This window comes from Ranitomeya imitator, chromosome 4 (genome assembly GCF_032444005.1).
Source record: "Ranitomeya imitator isolate aRanImi1 chromosome 4, aRanImi1.pri, whole genome shotgun sequence".
Taxonomy (NCBI): domain Eukaryota; kingdom Metazoa; phylum Chordata; class Amphibia; order Anura; family Dendrobatidae; genus Ranitomeya; species Ranitomeya imitator.
Genome location: NC_091285.1, coordinates 443045166 through 443072184, shown reverse-complemented (window position 1 = coordinate 443072184; position 27019 = coordinate 443045166). Strand labels below are relative to the sequence as shown.

Here is a 27019-nt window from a genome sequence, read left to right as displayed (position 1 = left end):
TCACGGAAGGCGCATGCATTGCGATGGCTTTTGGATCTCGAGACCAAGCCATGAACTCGAGTCTGGACGCCATCAGATCCACATCCGGAGTTACCCAGCGAAGGCAGATATATTGGAAGACTTCCGGATGAAGTTTCCACTCGCCTGATGCGAGACCCTGACGGCTGAGGAAGTCTGCCTCCCAGCTTTCTACACCTGGGATGAGCACTGCGGAGATCAGAGGTTCCACTCTGCCCATTGAAGAATGAGAGCTACCTCGCATATGGCCGCCCTGTTGCAGATACCCCCTTGATAATTGATGTATGCCACTGCTGTGGCGTTGTCCAATTGAATTCAGATGGGATGATCCGCCAGAAGGTAATGGAACGGTTGCAGGGCTAGCCGAATCGCTCAGATCTCCAAGAATTGATCGGGGGTCTCAATTCCAGAGTTAACTAGCGCCCGTGAGCGCAAGGCTCTGTCTCTTGGGATTCGAACTCATGACCTCACAGACACGAGACAGGCACTTTAACCCACAAAGCCACAAGAACAGTATTGAAAGACTGCTCCCCAGTCAGGAGACTAGCGTTGGTAGGTACACAAACCATTGAACGGGGAGAAGAGATTTCCCCTGGTTGAGGGAAGAGCTCAACAACCGCCATCTGAGCACCTGCCTGATTCGCAGGGGCAAGTGACACCGACTGTCGGGGAAGAAAAGATTCCTGTCCCAGGCAGCCAGAGAGCATGCTGCAGGGGACGGAGAGGCAGTTGAGTAGAGGACTGCTTGCATAGTTGCCACCATTGTACCCAAAAACCCTCATGGCAAAGTGAATTTAATGAGGGGGATGAGTGGCAAAGAGCGTAGGCTCCTATCTGCTAAGTTGGAACGTGGGAAGACTTACTTAAGACTATCAGCCAGCTCAGACAAGAAAGGGTATCACAAGAGATGTGAACAGAGAGTCCTTGACTAGAAGGTAGAATGTAAGTCCGCAAGGACAGAGTCCTCTCCCTTCTGTACCAGTCGGTCATCACAAATTTGTTTACTGTAAATGATATCTATAACTTTGTATGTATCCCCTTCACATGTACAGCACCATGGAATTAATGATGCTATATTATTATTATTAATAAAATGTCATCTCGGAAGGGCAGAACGACCATGCCCAGAGCACGTAAGATGGACATGAAGGCTGCCATGACCTTTGAGAACACTCTGGTGGCAGAAGCGAGGCCAAAGGGCCAGGCCGTGAAGTGAAAAAAAAAAAAAAAAAAAAGCTGTTTGCGATGATGAGGAGCAGGATTTTTTTTTTTTTTTAAAGTAATGCCCAAACGGGGGCCACATCCAGAAATGAGGTCTAGTATGGGTCTTACTTTTCTTCCCTTTTTTGGGACCCCAAACAGGTTCAAGTAGAACCCCTTGAACCTTTCGTTTTCTGGGGCCGGAACAATGACTACCTTGGAGCAGTGAATTCGTGGCTTGGGAAAAAGCCCTCACCTGTTTTTTTTTTTTTTGGGGAGGGGGGGGGGGGGGGGTTGGTGTTGGCGGATAGGAAGGGAAGAACCGTGTTGAGGGACAAGAGGAAATATCGATTTTGTAACCGGAAACCTCAGGACGTCGGAGAGGACGGCGGAGAGCTAGGCCTGAAAACAGGAGTAGGTGGCCGCCCACCTTGCAGTGGCGACCGGATAATGTGAGTGAAAAATCTCTGGGACCTAGATCCTTTAGATCTAGACTGTTTGGGTCGAACCTTACACTGCTGGCTGGCCTATAGGGGACCTGGGATCCCTTGTCCCTGATGAGGTGGAAAAAAAATAGGCTAGCCCAGAATGGTGCGAAAGGTCCGGTAAAGTTTGATGCTGGCGAAAGGGGCGCTTGAGCCTTTGCTGGGGAAGAAACTTTCTCTTCCCTGCCGTAGCATCAGAGATAAGCTGAACCAGCTTCTGGCCACTGATAGTAGAGGAACGTCAGATCTTTTTTAGACGCAGAGTCCGCTTAACAGTCTCTAATCCATAATGCTCTTCTGATTCTGATGGCATTTGCCGCAGACAGTGCCACACAGCTAGTCGCATCTAAAAAGGCATGTACCAAATATCTCCTGCCAAATGAGATATTGGCGGTCTATTGCTGGAAACTTAGCCCATTCTTTCCGCAGATCAGCTGGAAGGGACACCGCGCTTCAAGAGGCTTCTGACCAGTCAAGCATTTATCCGGCATTTATTTAGCAGTATCCAGCAGGTCAGTACAAACTTTCTCTTGCTTTCGCTGCTGTACCCTTAACAGGGAGATGGACAGGGATTTTCCATCTCCTTGCATCATTCGCTAAACAGTGGTGATGTAGTGGTGGCTGCTCGGACACCTAAAGGATGTCTCTGTACATCCAGAGTTCAAGCCCCCAGGAGGACAGGGCTAGTTGTCCTGCATTAGGCCTGGCTGCAGAAGAGGATACATGGAGGCGACACTCCATGTGCTCGTCTGTTGATGGTGCGGGGAGATCGGTGCCCTTCAAGGGACCCGTCGCCCCTAAGATCAGCCTAGGCATGGCGTCCCACGTCGCAGGAGAGGGTACGTGGAGATGACACTCCATGTTCTCACCTGTTGGTTTGGGGAGATCGGAACCTTGAAAGGATCCGTTGCCCCTGTCATCCGATGAAAAAGATTAAAAAATGAAAAAGTGAAAAATTAAAATAAAGAGTTTTTGGTCTGAAGACCAGACCCGTGTGCCTCCTACGGACACTAAGCATGAACTGGTTATCTGGGAGCCAGCAGGAGGGTGTATACTGCAGAGGAGGGACAAATTCATTTGTATTACTTAGTGGCAGCAGTATAACACCCATGGTCTGTGTCACCCAAAGAGGCGAAGGAGAAATTCTAATTTTGTGAGAAGCACCTGTATGTTAGAGGAGGGGGGAGGGGGAGGATGTAGACAGACTATATCGGCGGATTTGGCCTTGGCTGACATTGGTCTGGTTAGGGGAGCCTTTAGACTTGACAGATTTATTCAACACTATGGACCACTTTAAAAATCTAGTGCATTTTACAACTGTTGAGTCCGTTTGCTCTAAGCACTGTACTGTACAGTTTTGTCAGATAGGACGCATTATCTTTAGATATGGAAATTATGGAAGATTCCTGCGTCTTCCTGGAGACCGTCTACAGAGATTGATAACGATAGCCTTGCAGTTATGAAATTGGAGGAAGTCACTTGGGTTAGGTCAGTGAAAGGTTAATCACTTACTGGTGTACATGAAACCTAGAGTGTTCACAAGCATCCATCAGCAAAGACCATTTCATGGTAATGACAGCTGCGCCAGTATTTCAGCTGACTCAGGAAATGGCGATATGCCAGAAACAAGGAGGATAACCACCATCGAGGTACATCTCTATGTATGAACACTTTTTTTTTTTTTTTTTAAATCAGGGGGTAGAGAACTAGACCTTCTCGATTACTTCAGTGTCGAACAACCTCCCACCATGTTGAACATCCCCACCCCCATGACTGTAATAATACTGCATTGGAAAGATTATGATTTATTGGCTTAGAGTAACATCAATCATATTTATCAAACAGTGTAATAAACCTGGCAGACACTAGCCAAGACAAGGAGATAGCTTCAAATGTTAAAGTGTAGCATTGGCAAACTGGGGGTTCCCATATCCCAGTAGTTACAACAGTGACCTCATCGCCAGTAGTCAGATTTCCTAATTTCTCCAGTATCAATATATGGCACTAGCCTAGTGGTCGGATCAGGTCTATTATACTGTTTGACAAATATGATTGATGTTAATCTAAGTCAAGAAATCATAATCTGTCTAATGCAGAGTTATTACAGTCATGGGGGTGGGGATGTTCAACACTGAAGTGATCGAGAAGGCCTCGTTGTCTACAACAGATATAAAACAAAGGTGTTCATACATATATATGTACCTCGATGGTAGTTATCCTCCTTGTTTCCGGCATATCGCCATTTCCTGAGTCTGCTGAAATACTGGAGCAGCTGTCATTACCATGAAATGGCCCTTCCTGATGGATGCTTCTGAACACTCTAGGTTTCATGTACACCAGTAAGTATTTAACCCCTTCTTGACCCCAGCTTTTTTCGGTTTTGCGTTTTCGTTTTTCGCTCCCTTCCTTCCCAGAGCAATTGTAAGCAGTATGTGTGGAGAAAACCAGGCACTGTTCATCACCTGCCCAATACAATCCAAACAGTGAAGTATGGTGGTGGCAGCATCATGCTATGGGGGTGTTTTTCAGCTGCAGGAACAGGACTGGTTGTCATTGAAGGAAACATGAATGCGGCCAAGTACAGAGATATCCTGGATGAAAACCTTTTCCAGAGTGCTCTGAACATCAGACTTGGCCCAAGGTTCACCTTCCAACAAGACAATAACCCTAAGCACACAGCTAAAATAACAAAGGAGTGGCTTCAGAACAACTCTGTGACCATTCTTGACTGGCCCAGCTAGAGCCCTGACCTAAACCCAATTGAGCATCTCTGAAGAGACCTGAAAATGGCTGTCCACCAACATTTACCATCCAACCTGACAGAACTGGAGAGGGAGGAATGGCAGAGGATCCCCAAATCCAGGTGTGGAAAACTTGTTGCATCATTCCCAAGAAAACCCATGGCTGTACTAGCTCAAAAGGGGGCTTCTACTCAATACTGAGCTAAGGGTCTGAATACTTATGACAATGTGATATTTCAGTTTTTCTTTTTTTAAATACATTTTCAAAAATTACTACATTTCTGTTTTCAGTCAAGATGGGGTGTACATTAATTAAAAAAAATTTACTTTTTTGAATTTATCAAATGGCTGCAATGAAACAAAGAGTGAAAAAAGTAAAGCGGTCTGAATACTTTCCGCACCCACTGTACACTGTGTGCAGAATTATTAGGCAAGTTGTATTTTGATCACATGATACTTTTTATACATGTTGTCCTACTCCAAGCTGTTCAGGCTTGAGAGCCAACTACCAGTTAAGTAAATCTGGTGATGTGCATCTCTGTAATGAAGAGGGGTGTTGTCCAATGACATCAAAACCCTATACAAGGTGTGCTTAATTATTAGGCAACTTCCTTTCCTTTGGCAAAATGGGTCAGAAGAGAGATTTGATGGGCTCTGAAAAGTCCAAAATTGTGAGATGTCTTGCAGAGGGATGCAACAGTCTTGAAATTGCCAAACTTTTGAAGCGTGATCATCGAACAATCAAGCGTTTCATGGCAAATAGCCAACAGGGTCGCAAGAAGCGTGTTGGGCAAAAAAGGCGCAAAATAACTTCCCATGAATTGAGGAAAATCAAGCGTGAAGCTGGCAAGATGCCATTTGCCACCAGTTTTGCCATATTTCAGAGCTGCAACGTTACTGGAATAACAAAAAGCACAAGGTGTGCGATACTCAGGGACATGGCCAAGGTTAGGCCGGGTTCACACTGCGTTAGCGTATGTGCTGAACGGGCTGCTGCTAACGGGCTGCTGTAACTCAAGTGCCAACGTTTACATCGCGCTAGCGCAGACAGAGTATCTGCTAGCTCTATCTGCGCTAGATAGAGCTAGCAGATACTCTATCTGCGCTAGCGCGATGTAAACGGATTTGATAAATCTGCAGGGCAAAAACGCTGTGCTTTTGCTGCAGATTTATCGCGGTTTTTCAACTGTGGTTTTCTATTGGAGCAGGTGTAAAACCGCTGCGGAATCCGCAGAGAGAAGTGACATGCTGCGGAATGTAAACCGCTGCTTTTCCGCGCGTTTGTTTCCGCAGCATGTGCACAGCGTTTTCTGTTTCCCATAGATTTACATTGTAATGTAAACTCATGGGAAACTGCTGCGGATCCGCAGCAAAATCCGCATCGTGTGCACATAGCCTAGGGCTATGTTCACACGTTCCTGATTTCCCTCCTTTTTTTTCAGGACTAAAAACCGCAGCTCTTGGCAGAAAACGCAGGTCCTTTTTTTGATGCGTTTTTTAGTGCGTTTTTTAATGCAGTTTTCTATGCAGAGTCTGTGTTTTTCTAGGAAGTTTTTAGGGTTAAAATGGCTGAAAATACCCTAACCCTACCCCTATTCTAACCTTAGAGGAAAAAAAAAAATATTCTTTATTTATAATCTACAAATAAATATATATAGATATAATCTATCTCAGTGATCAAAATGCACTTTGGAACAAATCTGCCGGCCGGCAGATTCGGCGGGCGCACTGCGCATGCGCCCGCCATTTTGGAAGATGGCGGCGCCCAGGGAGAAGACGGACTGACGGACACCGGGAGGCCGGATAAGTATAAGGGGGGAGATGAGGGCACGGGGTGGGGGGGGCGTCGGAGCACGGGGGGGTGGCATCGGAGCATGGGGGGGGGGGGGGGATTGGGGCACGGGGGGGGCAGCCACACTGCAGCGGTTCTGCACCACAAACCGCAGAAAACCCGCAGATATGTTTTTCATCTGCGGGTTTTACTGCGGGTTTGACCTCACAATGGAGGTCTATGGGTGCAGAACCGCTGCAGTTACGCAAAAAGAAGTGACATGGTACTTCTTTTTTACCGCAGCTATTCAGCGCGGCTTTTTTCGGGATTTTCCGCTATGTGGGCACAGCAGTTCCTGTTTTCCATAGGGTACATTGTAATGTACCCTGCATGGAAAACAGCTGCGGACCCGCAGCGGGAAAATCGCGGCGATTCCGCATGAAAAAAAGGATGGTGTGAACATGGCCTTAAGGTCTCAAAGAAGAAAAAATAATGACATGGGCCCCCTTGTTCACCTGATCTGAAACTCATAGAGAAATTGTGGTCCCTCATAAAATGTGAGATCTACAGGGAGGGAAAACAGTCCACCTCTCGGAACAGTGTCTGGGAGGCTGTGGTGGCTGCTGCACGCAATGTTGATCATAAACAGATCAAGCAACTGACAATCTATGGATGGAAGGCTGTTGAGTGTCATCATAAAGAAAGGTGGCAATATTGGTCACTAATGTTTTTTGGGGTTTTGTTTTTGCATGTCAGAAATGTTTATTTCTAAATTTTGTGCAGTTATATTGGTTTACCTGGTGAAAATAAACAAGTGAGATGGGAATATTTGGTTTTTATTAAGTTGCCTAATAATTCTGCACAGTAATAGTTACCTGCACAAACAGATATCCTCCTAAGATAGCCAAATCTAAAAAAAACCCGCTTCAACTTCAAAAAAATATTAAACTTTGATATTTATGAGTCTTTTGGGTTGATTGAGAACATGGTTGTTGATCAATAATAAAAATAATCCTCTAAAATACAACTTGCCTAATAATTCTGCACACAGTGTACAAGGCTATGTGCACACAGTGCGGATTCGTGTGCGGATTATTCCACACCGTTCTTGCAAAATCCGCAGGTAAAACACACTGCGCTTTACCTGCAGATTTGCAGCAGATTTCCTGCAGTTTTTGTGCAGATTCCTATTGAGGAGCTGGTGTAAACTGCTGCGGAATCCGGACAAAGAATTGACATGCTGCGGAAAATACAACACAGCGTTTCTGCGCGGCATTTTCCACACCATGGGCACAGCGGATTTGGTTTTCCATAGGTTTACATGGTACCGTAAACCGCATGGAAAACAGCTGCAAATCCGCAGCGTCCAATCCGCTTCGGATCTGCAGCCAAATCCGCAACGTGTGCACATACCCTAAAGCAGCAGTGGTGGTACGATATTAGAGGTTTCCAAAAGATGCTTACTGGCATTCTTCACACACTTTTTTTGTACATTTCAGATCACTTGTAGAAACACTGAATTTTACGAGTTTATAAGTGTGGTTCACTGTCATTTGCACATAGAGAAGCCCATGAGAGAAAAAAAAAAAAAAAACTACAAAAAGCCATACCCGCGCTGTGTGCTGAAAATGATGCCACAAAACATTTTATTGGCAGATTCATACACCAGTCATAGTGAAGAGGTAGCATTTCTGTTGTAAAAGAAAAGGCTATCACTGTTGTAAAATTGGACAAGCAAGCGTAGCCATGCCCCATACTGGCTCTTCCTCTGGTACTTCCATTTTGGCAGCACAGTCTGAAACTGGCAGAAAACATCAGAAACAATTTTGCACAACTACATTTTTTTTTCCAACTTCTCACAGCATTTTACACCAGTTTTTGATGCAAAAGCTTTGATGAATCACCTCCTATATGTAGTGCACTTCACGCTGTACTTTAGCCGTTAACTACTTCTGGACTGCCATAGACTTACCATCCGGCTCCGTGTTTTTAACCAAAAAACACATATAAAATGCCTTGAAGAATACGGTGTGAAAGCGGCCAGATAAATACACCATTACAGATAACAAAAAAATAAGAATAAAGTAAATGAATAAAGATTTGGACCAGCTGAAGTTCTACACTCAGACACTAGACATAAGCCTTACCTTGTGCAATCACCTCTTTATACCCAACCTGAGATAGAAAGAAATGATCAAGGATTAGTCAATGAACCCACCAGCGTTTATCTGACAGTTTTCTTATGTTCAAAACAATTACATTTAGGCTCCGTTCCCACAATGAGCTTTTAAGGTTGCAGATTTTATACACCATTTTTGGACCCATTATAAATTAGGTTACTTGCTTTTTCACATGCGTTTGTCTCTTGTTGTTCTACCATGTTTTAAACAAATCTCTTGTTTTTGGTATTCGGCTTTGAAAAAACTTTATAGATACAGTCATGTGTGGATTACATGCAATTTTAATGAGTTTCTGCTGCGGAAAACCACTAAAAAATAGAATTAGGCTTACCAGTAATTCGGTTTCTAGGAACTTTCCATGACAGCCACTTCGGAGGATGTCTTCCCCACCCTAATAGGGGGACAGGAACACAAAGAGGTTAAATACCCCTCCCCTTCCTGCAACCAGTGTTTTCCTGGACACTAGCATGTATAATTACCATGAAAAATGCAGGAATTATCCAATAAGAAAAAATATCAGATAGGGAGGGAAATTAGTGCTGTCGTGGAAGGTTCCTAGAAACCAAATTACTGGTAAGCCTAATTCTATTTTCTCTAGTCACCTTCCACGACAGCCACTTCGGAGTAATACCAACAGCTAATTTCTCTAGGGAGGGACCACGGCCTGCAGAACTCGTCTGCCAAATGTTAAATCCCTATTGAAATTTAGCCTGTAATGTCTGGTGAACGTGTGGATGGACGACCAGTTGGCGGCTCTGCAGATCTGCTCTGATGAAGCATTCCCCCTCTCTGCCCATGATGTTGCCATCGCCCGGGTAGAATGTGCCTTCAGAGAAGCTGGTGGATCAAGTTTCTGTGATGAATAAGCCAGGCAAATAGACTGCTTGATCCAACTTGCGATCGTATTTTTTTGCCGCTTTCTAGCCTTTGTTCCGGCCTGAAAACTGTATGAATAAATTTTAATCGATTCGCCAGGCTTCAGTCTGTTGTAAGTAATGTAGAGCCACCTTGCGGACATCAAGGGTGTGAAAGGTCTCTTCCTTAGGGTTGGAGGGGTTTGGACAGAATGAGGGCGGCACAATATCCTGGTCCCTGTGGAAATCCGAGACCACTTTAGGAAGAAAAGACTGATCTAGTTTCAGTATAATGCTGTCCGTAGGGGATATGAGATAAGGTTCCTGCATCGACAGTGCCTGCAACTCCCCTATGCGTCTAGCCGTAGTGATTGCGACTAAAAAGATTGTCTTGAGGGTTAGGTTTTTTTATAGTCATTGAATCCAGGGGTTCAAATGGATTTTGAGTTAGACCTTTCAGAACGATGTTGAGGTCCCAGGGTGGGACTTTGCTACGGAGTTTGGGACGCATCCTGGATGCTGAAATCATAAAGAGTTTAATCCAGCGGTGGTCGGCTAAGTCCCTATCAAAAAAGCTGCTAAGGGCTAATACTTGCACCTTGAGCGTGCTAGGAGTAAGGCCCATTTCTAATCCCTTCTGTAAGAAATCTAAGACCCGTGCAATATTGGGATGAAAGGGGTCTGGGAATTCTGGGAGGCACCAGGATATAAACCTTTTCCAGACCTTGGCGTAGATGGCATTGATCACTGGCTTTCTGCTTTTGGAGGGTCTGGATTACTTTATCCGAGACACCTCTGGCTTTTAAGATTTTGGCCTCAGTAACCATGCAGTCAGGCTCAGTTTGTGTAGATCCGGATGTAGTAGGGGACCCTGGTGAAGGAGGTCGACTTTCTGAGGTAGAAGCCAGGGACCTTCTAGTGCCATATCCAGTGGGGCGTTGTACCAGCTACTGCTGGGCCAGAGTGGTGCGATTAGGATCGTGGTAACTCGGTCCATCCTGATATTCTGTATAGTCTTCGCCAGCATGGGAATGGGCAGAAAGGCATATGCGAGGTTGAACCTCCACGGCTGTGAAAATGCATCTATCCCTTGCGCTCCATCCGAGTGATAAAGGGAGAAGAATGTCTTTGTTTTTGCATTTTGTCTGTTGGCAAACAGGTCCACTTCTGGGGTTCCCCACCTTGAAGTTAGGGACATGAACATGGTTTGGTCCAGGCACCACTCCCCTGGATGTATATCTTTCCGGCTGAGATAGTCCGCCTGAGTATTGTCTACTCCTCTGAGATGTACTGCCGTGACTCACAGAAGGTTCTTCTCTGCCCAGGAAAAGATTCTTGCGGCTATCTCTTTTAGACCGGCATACCTTGTTCCTCCCTGGTGTCGTAGTAGGTAGGCCACTGTAGGTAGGCAGATGATACAAAACTATGTAAAGCAGTTAATACAAGAGAAGATAGTATTCTGCTACAGATGGATCTGGATAAGTTGGAAACTTGGGCTGAAAGGTGGCAGATGAGGTTTAACAATGATAAATGTAAGGTTATACACATGGGAAGAGGGAATCAATATCACCATTACACACTGAACGGGAAACCACTGGGTAAATCTGACAGGGAGAAGGACTTGGGGATCCTAGTTAATGATAAACTTACCTGGAGCAGCCAGTGCCAGGCAGCAGCTGCCAAGGCAAACAGGATCATGGGGTGCATTAAAAGAGGTCTGGATACACATGATGAGAGCATTATACTGCCTCTGTACAAATCCCTAGTTAGACCGCACATGGAGTACTGTGTCCAGTTTTGGGCACCGGTGCTCAGGAAGGATATAATGGAACTAGAGAGAGTACAAAGGAGGGCAACAAAATTAATAAAGGGGATGGGAGAACTACAATACCCAGATAGATTAGCGAAATTAGGATTATTTAGTCTAGAAAAAAAGACGACTGAGGGGCGATCTAATAACCATGTATAAGTATATAAGGGGACAATACAAATATCTCGCTGAGGATCTGTTTATACCAAGGAAGGTGACGGGCACAAGGGGGCATTCTTTGTGTCTGGAGGAGAGAAGGTTTTTCCACCAACATAGAAGAGGATTCTTTACTGTTAGGGCAGTGAGAATCTGGAATTGCTTGCCTGAGGAGGTGGTGATGGCGAACTCAGTCGAGGGGTTCAAGAGAGCCCTGGATGTCTTCCTGGAGCAGAACAATATTGTATCATACAATTAGGTTCTGTAGAAGGACGTAGATCTGGGGATTTATTATGATGGAATATAGGCTGAACTGGATGGACAAATGTCTTTTTTCGGCCTTACTAACTATGTTACTATGTTACTGTGGTCATGTTGTCCGAATAAATTCAAACGTGGTGATTTTGGATCAACGCAGATCACACTTTTAAAGCTTGTTCTATGACTTTCAGTTCCCGTAGGTTCGAGGAACTGCTGCTCATGTCTGCTGGCCATCGTCCCTGGAAGTGGTAACTGTCCACCACTGCGCCCCAGCCCCGTTTTCTGGCATCTGAGCGGAGTGTCTTCAGGAGAAGCTGGTCCCAGCTCACCCCCTTTTGAAGATTTTGGTAATCCAACCACCAGTTTAGAGCCGATTTTACGTGGCCGGGGTGAAAGATCCTTTGAGTCAAGGGGACCTGTCGCTTCCTGGAGTGTAGGATCACATAGGTCTGCAGAGTTTGCGTGTGGGCCTGAGCCCAGGAGACTGCTTGGATGCATGCGGTCAGGGAACCTATAGCAGACAGACTCCCTGATGGTTGGTGCTCGCTGGTGTGAATTTGGTTATTCTCTGGACATGGTCGATCTGACAATCTCTGGGTAGAAACTATGTTCTTTCTTTTGAGTCCAGAATAACCCCCAGAAACTTTCTCCTCATGGAGGGACAGATTTCTGATTTCTCCAGATTCGGGATCCAGTCCAGGGATCTTAATATCTCCAGGGTCTTTGTCACGTCCGCCTCCAGACGGGAAGTAGATGGTGCCATGATGAGGAAGTCGTCTAAGTATGGGACTATACATATTCCCTGGTGACGGATGAAGACCATGGCTTCTGCCATGATTTTTGTAAAGACCTGCGGAGCTGAAGAGATGCCGAAGGGTAGCACGTTGAACTGGAAGTGTTTGATTTGCTGCCCCTGTGAGACTGCGAATCTGAGGAATTTCCTGTGTTCTGGGTGGATTGGTACATGGTAGTACGCATCCCTCAGATCCACCGTCGCCATTACCCAATTCTGTCCGATGAGGGGAATCAATGATCTGATTGATTCCATCTTGAATCTTCTGTAGCGGACAGATTCGTTCTATGGTTTTAAGTTTATAATGATTCTGTTTTTCCCCCGACGGTTTTGTTACCAGAAAGAGACGTGAATAATGGCCATGTCCTTCCTCCAGTTTTGGTACCTGTGAGATCACATTTGACTGGAGTAGATTTTGTAGATCTCTTAGTAAGGAGTTTTGAAGGTGTGGGGTTTGTAGGGAGGTTATTTTTAAGTATTGTGGGGGGAGGTCTCTCAAATTCTATTTTTAGTCCATCTCGTATAGTATGAAGGACCCATTGATTTGTGGAGATGGACTGCCACTGGGTGAAAGACGACCCCCGACAGGAGCAGCGTCGTTGCTTATCTGGGGTCTTTTGAGTCTGGGGGACAAGGATGTTTCTGCCCTTGGTTCCTTTAGGGTATCTCCATCTCCCTGTTTTGCCCCTTTCCCCTATAATCCTTTTGTGAAGATGGGTCACAGGGGGGTGGGGGGGGGGGGGGCGGAAAAAAGCGTTTCCTGGGATTTCTCTGTTCAGGGAGCGATTTCTTTTTATCTGCTGCCTTATCTAGAATATCATCCAGGATAGGACCAAAAACATGATGCATAACTTGGACATTGAGATGAAGTCACCTCCCCAGGATTTTAGCCAGAGTGCTCTCCTGGATGAGTTGGAGAGGACGGCCCCTTTTGCAGCCACGCGAACATCAGCTAGGAATCCTGTTGCTTTTTGCAGCAAGGGAAGGGAGTCTAGGATCTCCTCTCTTGGGGTGCCCTGTGCCAAATGATCCTCGAGCTTGCGTAACCAAATAAACAAGGATCTAGCTATGCACGTGGAGGCCATGTTGGTTTTTAATAGATTTGTAGAGGTGTCCCAGGACTTTCTTAGCAGGCCCTCTATCTTTCGATCCATTGGATCTTTGAGCTGCGAAGAGTCCTCAAATGGAAGGGCCGTTTTCTTAGGTTACGTTCACACTAGCGTTGTGCGCCGCAGCGTCGGCGACGCAACACACGCAAAAACGCGGCAAAACGCACGCAAAAACGCTGCGTTTTGCGACGCATGCGTCGTTTTTTGCCGAAAATTGGACGCAAGAAAAATGCAACTTGTTGCATTTTCTTGGTCCGACGCTTGCAGCAAAAAAGACGCATGCGTCGCACAACGCAGCAAACAAAAACGCATGCGTCCCCCATGTTAAACATAGGGGCGCATGACGCGTGCGTCGCCCGACGCTAACCCGACGCACACTAGCATAACGCTAGTGTGAACGTTACCTTAGTCACTCCGGACACCTGTACATCAACTTTTGGGGTTTCCCATATGGAGTTATCTCCGTCCAAGGGGAAACGGTTTTTCAGTTCTATGGGGATGTTAAGACCTTTCTCAGGGAGACCCCATTCATGAAGAATTAAATCCTGAATACTTTTATGTACAGGAAACCCCTTTTGATCTTTGGGCTTTAACCCTTCAAACATTTCGTCCTGTACAGTAAGTTTAATTTCTTCATCCTCCACCCCCATGGTGCCTCTTACTATACTGATTAAGTCACCCATATCCTCAGAATTGAAGTAATACTTTTTATTCTCTGACTAGGGGTGGGGGTGGAACCCTCATTCTCCCAAACGTCCTCCGAACCCGAGGATTGAATCTCCCCTGAGTTAGAGTCAGACTCCTGGGCCTTTTTCCTCTTTTTGGGAGGAGGTGGAAGAGGTACCGGAGTCTGGGAGAGGCTGGCCATGGAAGACTGGACCTCCTGCTTGATGAGGGTTTTTATGCTATCCAGGAGAGAGGGATACTCAGCGCGTAGAACCTCATCTGTACAGGACTGGCAGAGCTATTTCCCATATGTAGATGGGAGTCTGGTTGCACACACTTTGCATTTGCGGCTGGCCTTTCTAGGATCAGAGACCTTTTCTCCCTAAAAAGGAGAAAAAAGGTCTTAAGCTGCTTGAAAGTATATATATGTATATAATGGATAGCTGGGGTTAACCTGCTACTTACAGTAGGAAGGGGTACGCTGGGTCCTGCAGATGCAGAGCAAGGGGGTTGTCACCGTCCATCACGTCAGATAGGCCTTACCTGGTGGTCCCCCGCCCGGATCTTTTAAGGAGGATCGTGGGTCAGCGTGTTCTGTGCTCCTCCTCCTCGTAGCCCAATTGGGGGGAGATCTTTCGAGAACGCCCCGAAATGCTGCCCCGGACGATGTAGGCCAAAAACCGCCGCAGGCGCGCGCGCTCCAACGTGGAACGCACAGGGACCGAGCGGATGTGACGCGCGTCCCGCCGGAAGTGACGGGCGCAGGAAGCGTCGCGCCATGCTGAGACGCGTGCCCTACCCAGCGAGCCCCAGCGCGGACCGCCCGGGATGCAGCAGGAGGAGAAGGAAGTCGGGGGGCTACAGGAGGCCCCCGGCATGCACGTCACCGCCCTGCTTTACCCCCAAAGGAGGCGCAGGAGAGGCGGGAGGGTCCCGAGTCCTGAAGCCAGGAGCAGCACAAGAGGAGGAGAGGCAGGCCCCCGACCTCTGCTGCCCGGCTAGTGAAAGGTAAATGTGGAGTTCTGGTCGCCGGCCATGGCAGCCCCTTCAGATTCTCTTCATGCCCCATAGGGGACAGGAAAACACTGGTGGTTGCAGGAAGGGGAGGGGTATTTAACCTCTTTGTGTTCTCGTCCCCTATTAGGGCGGGGAAGATGTCCTCCGAAGTGGCTGTCGTGGAAGGTAACTAGAGAAATGTGTATTTTTTACCTGCGGACTTTCTGCATCTAATGCAAATGTATGGGAAAAAAAAATCTGCATATAAAACTCAGCGTATCTGTAAGAGAAGAGGACATGCTGCTGATTGGAAATATGCACTGCAGGGCAGTTTATGAGGAGTCAAAAAAGAAGAGCAGGGTGCAGGAGATTTCCATAAAGCCCATCCACTCTGCTGGAACTGTAAGGCCGGGTGCCCACGATCCAGAACTAGCAGCGCTTTGGATGCAGAGTATGTTTACTGCGTCCACAATGCTGAGTTTTACTGAACATAGGTAAATCCACATGTGATCACTGAACCCTGCAGATTTACCGCGTGCAATACATTCTATTGATGGAAACTCTCTTGCGGAGAAATAGTCGTGCTGCGGTCTGTAAAAAAGAGATGCATGTTCGTCTCTGCAGGTGAGCCGCAGGAGTTTGGGCACACAGTGGACATGAGATTTCTAGAAATCCCATCCACTATGCTGTAACATCTGGTCACTGCAGGTTTGACGCTGCATAAATACACAGCCTCAAACCCGCTGCAGTTCCTGATCCGGGGCACGTACCCTAATAATCTGAGTTTCTTCAATCAGTGGAAATAGGCAGAGTCAAAAACGCACCAAAAAAAAATCATAGTGGGCACACAGCCTTAAAGGCCTGTGAGGACTATTTTACTACTGAAATTTGTTATATCGCTCCAAAGGTCAGAGTACAAAAATAAAAATTATACCACTTTTGAAGTAATAGGTAATGACGAGTGAACGTGCTTAGATAAGGTGTTATAGGATATGGTGTTATCGGATCATGCTTGTGTGCCAACAGTGTCTTCGGCGTGCTTGAATAATATGTTCCAGTCCCTGCGGCTGCATGTCTCGTGGCTGCCGCAACACATGTAGTGATTGCATAACAAATAGGCAATTCCTGAGTTTGTTGAGCAGCTGCAAGACTTGAATATATCATTTGAGCATGCGGAAGTCACTCTGTTAGCACCCAAACATGCTCAGATAACACCTTATCCGAGCACATTCGCTCATCACTAGTAATTGGATGTACATTTGCTTGATTTCCTCAGTGCTGGCACATTGAATCGTTAGAAGGCTGGTATTATTTCCATTAGAGTACAGAGACCCACATAGTCATACCTCTAGTTTCAGTGATAAAATCGCCTTACAGACTCCCTTAACAGGTTATTCTCATCTCATTTACAGTATATCCTGTGATTGTGCCATAATTGTCACATAGGTCCCAGCATCTTTCTTCAGAATGGAGCCCCATCTAACACCACTGTGAATGAGAAGGCACCCACCTCTCAAACCATAGAAATGTAAGACAGGTTCCTGTTCTTGGGCTGAGAGGTGGGGCTTGCATCTGACATTTCTGGTGTATCCAGTGGATGTGCTATATATGTCTAAGACGACAGTATCCCAATAATGACATTATCGATTCTAAATAAAGAGAAATAGCACAAACAGGTCTTTTCTAAAATTCGTGCCATGGGAGTAATTGGTGTCCAGAGTCAACATCCAGAAGGCTTCCCTAAATGCCGGCAGCCTCCCCGAATGGACTGGTTTACTTTTTCGATTCCAAAGATGACCAGACTAGGAATATCGTCTTCATGCGTTAAAGTAAAATGTTTCACAGCCCCAGAGTAGCCAGAATTTCCACTGGTTCCATTGCCTTTGTGTTCGGCCATTGCATGTTTCACCTTAGTTATCCTATAAATAAGGGTGTTTTCATACACCAGAAACGCATCAGGTCCTGAGCTTTCTATTTTAATGTTTTTCCAATAAAGAAATCATTTTATTGGATCCTGGATGGTTGTGCCGGTGAACTTCCATTTCTCTACAATTATATTCTACTAGATGGCAGCCCGATTCTAAAGAATCGGGAGTCTAGAATCCATATATACTTTATTCAAATGTAAGAATAATACAATTAATAAATAATAGTAAGAAAGAACAAAAATAATAGGCAGTATATGGAGAAAACACCAAACAAAAGTTCAAAATTGGTGTGAAAATGTCACTGAACCACTTCACAACTAAATATATATAGTTTTGGTAAATGGTATTATCATTTTTTTGACGAAATTCGGCAGGAGCTTGAAGAGCAACGTCACTGGGCCCGCCTCCACGCAGTAGAAACTTGCTGTGAGGTAAAAATTCAAAAATCACACCAAAATGGCGGGCGGAGTGTGTCACAGTACGGCACGTTTCTGATTGGTCGCTCGCAGCAGGCGGCAACCAATCAGACACTGGACACTGTTGACGTCACTTATCTCCGGACATTAGCTCCGGACAGGAAGTTGGCACAAATTGCAGGAAGTAGTATTCTAGGCAATTATATATTAGATTGAGCTGTTCACTTGTCCATCTTATTTTGCTGACTGTGTCCCCCTCCCCCCCAAAAAAAATGTCATGGAGACGAGTCTGTTTTTAATCAGTTATGGAAAATATTCCCCACACAAGTCTATGGAAAATCCCAGACAGCACATGGATGACACCAGGAACAGGCAGTGTGCTGTCTGTGATTAACATTGCAATGGACAGAAGATTTCCCCATATTTGAATATCACTGATTATAATGGACACTGATGAAAGTCAGAGTCAAAACACTAGTGACATGCATACGTTTGTGTACATGAAAAAACACGAGGGTCAAGATGAGGCCTAGAAGGGTTTTTCAGAAATATGTTCCTTTCCCAGGGGCGTAACCATTGCGGTTGCAGAGGTCGTGACTGGGTCTGTGCGGGTGAGGATCCCGCCGACACCAATGCAAACCTCAACTGGATGTGCGTCCTTGGACACACATTCAGCTGAAGCATCATGCGGTGCGGATACTTGCCAGGCCTGTGTTGCAATACATGCTGCCGGCCAATCAGAGGCCAGCAGCTGACGTCAGGTCCACATTTTGCACTGGGGCTCATTTAACTCTAGTTACGCCACTATCCTCTCCCACACAGAGGAACTGGATGGTCTATGAAAGATGTACCACACTTTTCTGGAGGTGGCAGGTTATGGCTCAGGTTAGGTTCCCATGATGACTTTTTGGAAAGTTTTTGATGCAGTGTATTTCACTGTCTAATGGGATGGGATGGGATGGGATGGGATGGGATTTATAGAAATTACACTCAGCATTAGAGTTGAGTGCATTTGATCGGGTCCCCGCTTATTCGCCAAGCTTTAGCGCTTACCAAATAACAGGGTGGATTTGATTTAAATCTAAGGCTTGATTTAAATCAAAGTTTCTACCTAAACTAGTTCTTGCTACTTTAACATGCAAGTAGATGAAGATTTTTAGAATCACTTTTTATATTACTTTTTTCTCCCCAGTTTAATGGGTTAATCATTCATATTTGGACACCACTGTTCTGTTGTACTTAGGAAGGAGAAAAATAATCCTGACCTTAATAACAATTTAAATAGATTTATTCAACTGAAACAATAACAACATTACAGCATAAGTTATTTGCTTAAACAAACATCCATGTTGTTAACTAATTTGGCTAAACAAAATATATATATATTATAAGAAACTTAGACTGTCAGCCCAGCCGACACATGAAAAACTTAAATACTACTGTCCCTGCTGTCCTCTGTAGCTAACTTGTCGTCATCTTCATCATCATCTTCTTCTTTGTTCCTATTCATAATCTGGAAGAGAAAAACAAGCTTTCCTGCTTTATTGGGTCCCAACCGATTTCTCAATTTAGAATGAATGAGTCCAAAGGAAGAGAATATTCTTTCAACGCCTGCAGAAGAAGCTACTGCTGTTAAAAGTGAAATCATTACTTGAACAGTCTCTAAATCCAAGCGCTTAAGTGACTTCCACCAGTTTACTGGTGTGACCTTCCTTAAAACATCTTCAGCAAACATATTTCTTGAATGGTTCCCCCCTTAGCTCTGAAGTTTATTATAGTTGGCATTAAAGATGGATGATTGCTGGATACCCATGTCATAGCCAACTCCTCTTCCTCAGCACTTAGGTTTTGACCCGGATATTGGATATTGACAATATTTGCCAAAAAATGAGCTGGAGTCAGTGCTTGTCCCATTCGTTTGTTTACTGCTTGTAATTTAATTCTGTCCATGTGTAGTTCTGTTTCTAAGTGTTCACTCAGTTCCTTCCAAATTTCAACAGCATCCGCAATAAAACAGCTATTTTTCTGTATTTTGTTTAAAGCTTGAGAGATGGGTTTCAGGAAGCTCAGCATATGTTCAACATTTCTCTTAAGCCCAATGTTGAGGATTTTGGCCGTGACAGTGCCATCTATTTTATCTCGATTTTCTTCACAAAGTGTCATCAGAATAGGCCAGTTTTTGATATACTGCTCAAAACAGTCCACCACAGAGTTCCATCTAACATCTTGTGGGAGCGTTAGCTTGGTTCCACCCATCCTTTTCAGAGCTGCTGCAGAAAAATGATTATTACGGAAGTATTTAGCAATTTCAACAACATTAGCCTTTATTTCTGGAACACTTAAGTCTTTGGCTAAGAGGTGCAGCAAATGAGCACTGCAACCATATGTTATTAGCAGCTTTGTATTCCCTCCCTGCTCTTCTAAATCTCTTCTCATCTTGGATACGTTTGCAGCATTGTCAGTGACCAAACTGCGTACTAGACATTTGAATTTTTGTTCACATGTCGTTATAGCTTTTACTGCCACTTCTTGTAAGTATTCTGCTGTGTGTGCGTTTCCTGACGTATCAGTTGTTTGTGCAAGGAAGACTTTACCTTCTTCTGTTATACAAGCACATACAATAGGATCATTGTGGACATTACTCCACCCATCAATACTTAGGCTAGGGTCACATTGCGTTAGTGCAATCCGTTTAGCGCTAGCGGATTGCGCTAACGCAATGTTTTCTATGGGGCTGCGGTCGGGGTCGCGGTAACGTCCCCGCTCTCGCAGATCCCCGATCTGCGAGAGCGGGGAACGGACCGCGGGCGCGCCTCGGACGCTGCAAGCAGCGTCCGCGGCGCGCCAGGAATCACCGGAAGCGCGTTCCCATTAGCGTGAAGCGCTAGTGAAGCGCGTTCCCATTAGCGTGAATGGGCGCGTTAACGGCCGCGTTGCACGGCGTTAATTTCGCCGTGCAACACTGTCCGTTTAACGCGGTCCCATAACACAATGGGAACCCAGCCTTAGGTTAACAATTTTACCCTCCAGAGCTGTTGCACATTGCTCCATTTCTCTGTCATACACTTGATCCAGCAGTTTCCCTGCAACATCAGCTCTGCTGGGTGGACTGTATCCTGGTCTCAGTGACTGAACCATATTAATGAAATGTGGGTTCTCAGTCAGACGGAAAGAAGAGTTCGTTGCATAAATAAACTGGGCAATTTTTTCATCAATCAACTCTTTTTCTAATCTGCTAGTTCTTATCACAAACCTATCTATGGTGGTTCCAGGAGGTAAAGGTTTTTTCTTCCTTTTGGGTGATGGTGATATGTGGCTGTGGGTGTCTGATGATGCTGCTGCTGCTAATGAAGCACTATCCTGGATGGATAACTCTGAAACTGTAGAACAGGATGATGGTGATCTTGGAGGTGGATAGTTTCCAGAATCCATGAATTCCCCTAAACAATAAAAGTCAATGCTGTTATTTTATTGTTTATACAATTTCTGCTTATTGTACACAACACATCACTGCCCCTGCCCCAAAAGGAATATTTGTTTTTCTTCATAACTGTACCAAATGACAGTAACATGCAGTAATAAGAAATATAATTTTTCTCACACATGACAGTTCAGTCTTTAGAAATAGGATTCAATAAAAATGTTTACCAACCTGAAGATCCTGCCTGTTCAGAAGTGTTTCTTTGGTCATCTTCATCACCGCACTTCTCATGATGTTGCCTCATTCGCGCCACCAGGCCTTGCATCTCTTTGTTGCATCGTTTGCATTTTGCACGCATGCCTGCCTTACCGATAGCCAAAGGAGCTTCATTAAAATATTCCCAAACTGGGTCTCTTTTACGGCCTGCTGCCATTATAAGGAAAGAATGTAATAAACCTCAGATCGTACACACAAACAGATCCAGACTTCACTTTCATTTTCTTGTCTGCTTGTCCTTCCTCCTCCTCACACTTAGATTCACATTCTTCTTGTGTTGTGCAGATCTATTCCACTCCAAACAATCAGAAACATATTGTCTGACTTCTTGGACTTGGCCCTGAAGGGGGTTGATTCTGTATTCATAGGTTTGTAGAACAATAGGATTAAGGTCTTTTTCTCAACTCTGTTCATGTTGTAACATTTTTGCCATGAAGAAGAGGCTGGGACCTCTGCGGAGTCAAATTCAGTTTTGAGAACTGCGTAAGTAAAGCGAGCGTCTGTGATAATATAGGAGAGAAACTGCCCACTAATCCTACAGAAACCTCTGGAAGAGCATGGCATTGTGAATGTTACACATATACAGCCTTTATTCTACTGAGTTAAACAACTCAGCTTTATCTCATGATGGAAGAACCTTTGGATGGTAAAATATTTTCCTCAAAAAGCAGTTTATTGAAAAAAATCCGATTTAAATAAAAAAAAAATCCGATTTTTTTTATTTTTATTTTTTTTTAAAAAAACATTGATTTTTATCCACCCTGCCAAATAAGCTGCAGAAGGAACCCGGATACATGGGGCACGCCGGCTAATCAGCGCAGCAGCTGCATGTGTCACAGTACATGCATGGAGAGCCCAACACACAGGCTCTCCATGCATGTGCTGTCACACAGCCATGACACATGCAGCTGCGGTGCCGAACAGCCGGCGCCCCATGTATCCGGGTTCCCTCTGCAGCTTATTTGGTAAGCGCTATAGCTTGTAGAATAAGCCCTGACCCAAGCAAATGCACTCAACTCTACTCAGCATAACCTGACCTCAGGCGCCTTCCAATTCTACAACATGTCAATTCCTATGGTAGGTACGCCAAGTTGTGTGCAGATTTTCCTATAGACTTGCATTAGAGGCAGAAAGTCTTCAGGATAAAAAACGCATATGTGCTGCTAGTATGTTTCTGCTGTGGAAATGCACAAGCAACGTATGTAAACCCCACATGACAATCAATGACGTATTTTAAAAGCCAAAGTACCAGGAAGTATCAAAAACAAGACATACTAAAACCAAGATAATGCAAGAAAAAAAAACCACAAATAATTTAGCTAATACTGTAGGTGCAGAAGATCTTCAATATCAAAGACACTGAATACTCATGGTGGGAACGTACCGTTACAGGACAGGAAGGGCCTGAGGAGGAACATGCCGCATTCTTCTGTCCTCAGAGGCCCCAGACTGTCAGCCATCACCTATCAGTCTAATGTGTACAGGGCCCACAGGAAGCCAGGAGGGCCTCACTAGCTGCACACCCTGGGGAACACTATGGCAGAGGCCCCAGACTGTCAGCCATCACCTATCAGTCTAATGTGTACAGGGCCCACAGGTACATGAAGCCAGGAGGGCCTCACTAGCTGCACACCCTGGGGAACACTATGGCAGAGGCTCCAGACTGTCAGCCATCACCTATCAGTCTAATGTGTACAGGGACCACAGGTACATGAAGCCAGGAGGGCCTCGCTAGCTTCACACCCTGGGGAACACTATGGCAGAGGCCCCAGACGGTCAGCCATCACCTATCAGTCTAATGTGCACAGGGCCCACAGGTACATGAAGCCAGGAGGGCCTCACTAGCTGCACACCCTGGGGAACACTATGGCAGAGGCCCCAGACTGTCAGCCATCACCTATCAGTCTAATGTGTACAGGGCCCACAGGTACATGAAGCCAGGAGGGCCTCACTAGCTGCACACCCTGGGGAACACTATGGCAGAGGCCCCAGACGGTCAGCCATCACCTATCAGTCTAATGTGTACAGGGCCCACAGGTACATGAAGCCAGGAGGCCTCACTAGCTGCACACCCTGGGGAGCACTATGGCAGAGGCTCCAGACGGTCAGCCATCACCTATCAGTCTAATGTGTACAGGGCCCACAGGTACATGAAGCCAGGAGGCCTCGCTAGCTTCACACCCTGGGGAACACTATGGCAGAGGCCTCAGACTGTCAGCCATCACCTATCAGTCTAATGTGTACAGGGCCCACAGGTACATGAAGCCAGGAGGGCCTCACTAGCTGCACACCCTGGGGGACACTATGGCAGAGGCTCCAGACTGTCAGCCATCACCTATCAGTCTAATGTGTACAGGGCCCACAGGTACATGAAGCCAGGAGGGCCTCACTAGCTGCACATCCTGGGGAGCACTATGGCAGAGGCCCCAGACTGTCAGCCATCACATATCAGTCTAATGTGTACAGGGCCCAGTGGTACATGAAGCCAGGAGGCCTCACTAGCTGCACACCCTGGGGAACACTATGGCAGAGGCTCCAGACTGTCAGCCATCACCTATCAGTCTAATGTGCACAGGGCCCACAGGTACATGAAGCCAGAAGGGCCTCACTAGCTGCACACCCTGGGGAACACTATGGCAGAGGCCTCAGACTGTCAGCCATCACATATCAGTCTAATGTGTACAGGGCCCACAGGTACAAGAAGCCAGGAGGCCTCACTAGCTGCACACCCTGGGGAACACTATGGCAGAGGCCCCAGACTGTCAGCCATCACCTATCAGTCTAATGTGTACAGGGCCCACAGGTACATGAAGCCAGAAGGGCCTCACTAGCTGCACATCCTGGGGAACACTATGGCAGAGGCTCCAGACTGTCAGCCATCACCTATCAGTCTAATGTGCATAGGGCCCACAGGTACATGAAGCCAGAAGGGCCTCACTAGCTGCACATCCTGGGGAACACTATGGCAGAGGCCTCAGACTGTCAGCCATCACATATCAGTCTAATGTGTACAGGGCCCAGTGGTACATGAAGCCAGAAGGGCCTCACTAGCTGCACACCCTGGGGAACACTATGGCAGAGGCCCCAGACGGTCAGCCATCACCTATCAGTCTAATGTGTACAGGGCCCACAGGTACATGAAGCCAGGAGGCCTCACTAGCTGCACACCCTGGGGAGCACTATGGCAGAGGCTCCAGACGGTCAGCCATCACCTATCAGTCTAATGTGTACAGGGCCCACAGGTACATGAAGCCAGGAGGGCCTCACTAGCTGCACACCCTGGGGGACACTATGGCAGAGGCTCCAGACTGTCAGCCATCACCTATCAGTCTAATGTGCACAGGGCCCACAGGTACATGAAGCCAGAAGGGCCTCACTAGCTGCACACCCTGGGGAACACTATGGCAGAGGCCCCAGACTGTCAGCCATCACATATCAGTCTAATGTGTACAGGGCCCACAGGTACATGAAGCCAGGAGGGCCTCGCTAGCTCTACACCCTGGGGAACACTATGGCAGAGGCCCCAGACTGTCAGCCATCACCTATCAGTCTAATGTGTACAGGGCCCACAGGTACATGAAGCCAGGAGGCCTCACTAGCTGCACACCCTGGGGAACACTATGGCAGAGGCCCCAGACGGTCAGCCATCACCTATCAGTCTAATGTGCACAGGGCCCACAGGTACATGAAGCCAGGAGGGCCTCACTAGCTGCACACCCTGGGGAACACTATGGCAGAGGCTCCAGACTGTCAGCCATCACCTATCAGTCTAATGTGTACAGGGCCCACAGGAAGCCAGGAGGCCTCACTAGCTGCACACCCTGGGGAACACTATGGCAGAGGCCCCAGACGGTCAGCCATCACATATCAGTCTAATGTGTACAGGGCCCACAGGTACATGAAGCCAGGAGGGCCTCACTAGCTGCACACCCTGGGGAACACTATGGCAGAGGCTCCAGACGGTCAGCCATCACATATCAGTCTAATGTGCACAGGGCCCACAGGTACATGAAGCCAGGAGGGCCTCGCTAGCTGCACACCCTGGGGAACACTATGGCAGAGGCTCCAGACTGTCAGCCATCACCTATCAGTCTAATGTGCACAGGGCCCACAGGTACATGAAGCCAGGAGGCCTCACTAGCTGCACACCCTGGGGAACACTATGGCAGAGGCCCCAGACGGTCAGCCATCACCTATCAGTCTAATGTGCACAGGGCCCACAGGTACATGAAGCCAGGAGGCCTCACTAGCTGCACACCCTGGGGGACACTATGGCAGAGGCCCCAGACGGTCAGTCATCACCTATCAGTCTAATGTGTACAGGGCCCACAGGTACATGAAGCCAGGAGGGCCTCGCTAGCTGCACACCCTGGGGGACACTATGGCAGAGGCCCCAGACGGTCAGTCATCACCTATCAGTCTAATGTGTACAGGGCCCACAGGTACATGAAGCCAGGAGGGCCTCACTAGCTGCACACCCTGGGGAACACTATGGCAGAGGCCCCAGACTGTCAGCCATCACCTATCAGTGTAATGTGTACAGGGCCCACAGGTACATGAAGCCAGGAGGGCCTCACTAGCTGCACACCCTGGGGAACACTATGGCAGAGGCCCCAGACGGTCAGCCATCACCTATCAGTCTAATGTGCACAGGGCCCACAGGTACATGAAGCCAGGAGGGCCTCACTAGCTGCACACCCTGGGGAACACTATGGCAGAGGCTCCAGACTGTCAGCCATCACCTATCAGTCTAATGTGTACAGGGCCCACAGGAAGCCAGGAGGCCTCACTAGCTGCACACCCTGGGGAACACTATGGCAGAGGCCCCAGACGGTCAGCCATCACATATCAGTCTAATGTGTACAGGGCCCACAGGTACATGAAGCCAGGAGGGCCTCGCTAGCTCTACACCCTGGGGAACACTATGGCAGAGGCCCCAGACTGTCAGCCATCACCTATCAGTCTAATGTGCACAGGGCCCACAGGTACATGAAGCCAGGAGGGCCTCGCTAGCTGCACACCCTGGGGGACACTATGGCAGAGGCCCCAGACGGTCAGCCATCACCTATCAGTCTAATGTGCACAGGGCCCACAGGTACATGAAGCCAGGAGGGCCTCACTAGCTGCACACCCTGGGGGACACTATGGCAGAGGCTCCAGACTGTCAGCCATCACCTATCAGTCTAATGTGTACAGGGCCCACAGGTACATGAAGCCAGGAGGGCCTCACTAGCTGCACACCCTGGGGGACACTATGGCAGAGGCCCCAGACGGTCAGCCATCACATATCAGTCTAATGTGTACAGGGCCCACAGGTACATGAAGCCAGGAGGGCCTCGCTAGCTGCACACCCTGGGGAACACTATGGCAGAGGCCCCAGACGGTCAGCCATCACATATCAGTCTAATGTGTACAGGGCCCACAGGTACATGAAGCCAGGAGGCCTCACTAGCTGCACACCCTGGGGGACACTATGGCAGAGGCCCCAGACTGTCAGCCATCACCTATCAGTCTAATGTGTACAGGGCCCACAGGTACATGAAGCCAGGAGGGCCTCGCTAGCTGCACACCCTGGGGAACACTATGGCAGAGGCCCCAGACGGTCAGCCATCACCTATCAGTCTAATGTGTACAGGGCCCACAGGTACATGAAGCCAGGAGGCCTCACTAGCTGCACACCCTGGGGGACACTATGGCAGAGGCCCCAGACTGTCAGCCATCACATATCAGTCTAATGTGTACAGGGCCCACAGGTACATGAAGCCAGGAGGGCCTCACTAGCTGCACACCCTGGGGAACACTATGGCAGAGGCCCCAGACGGTCAGCCATCACCTATCAGTCTAATGTGCACAGGGCCCACAGGTACATGAAGCCAGGAGGCCTCACTAGCTGCACACCCTGGGGAACACTATGGCAGAGGCTCCAGACTGTCAGCCA

At 47.2% G+C, this 27019-nt stretch overlaps 1 protein-coding gene across 8 annotated transcripts in view; it reads right to left on the bottom strand.

Moving 5' to 3' along the window:
* The window catches only part of HMG20A (high mobility group 20A), a 63589-nt gene that overhangs the window by 18532 nt on the left and 18038 nt on the right, over positions 1-27019 (bottom strand). For all 8 annotated transcript variants that reach the window (XM_069765656.1, XM_069765659.1, XM_069765662.1 and 5 more), the window contains exon 2: positions 8363-8390. The gene's annotated coding sequence lies outside the window, so the exon portion shown is untranslated. The remainder of the gene's footprint in view (positions 1-8362; positions 8391-27019) is intronic.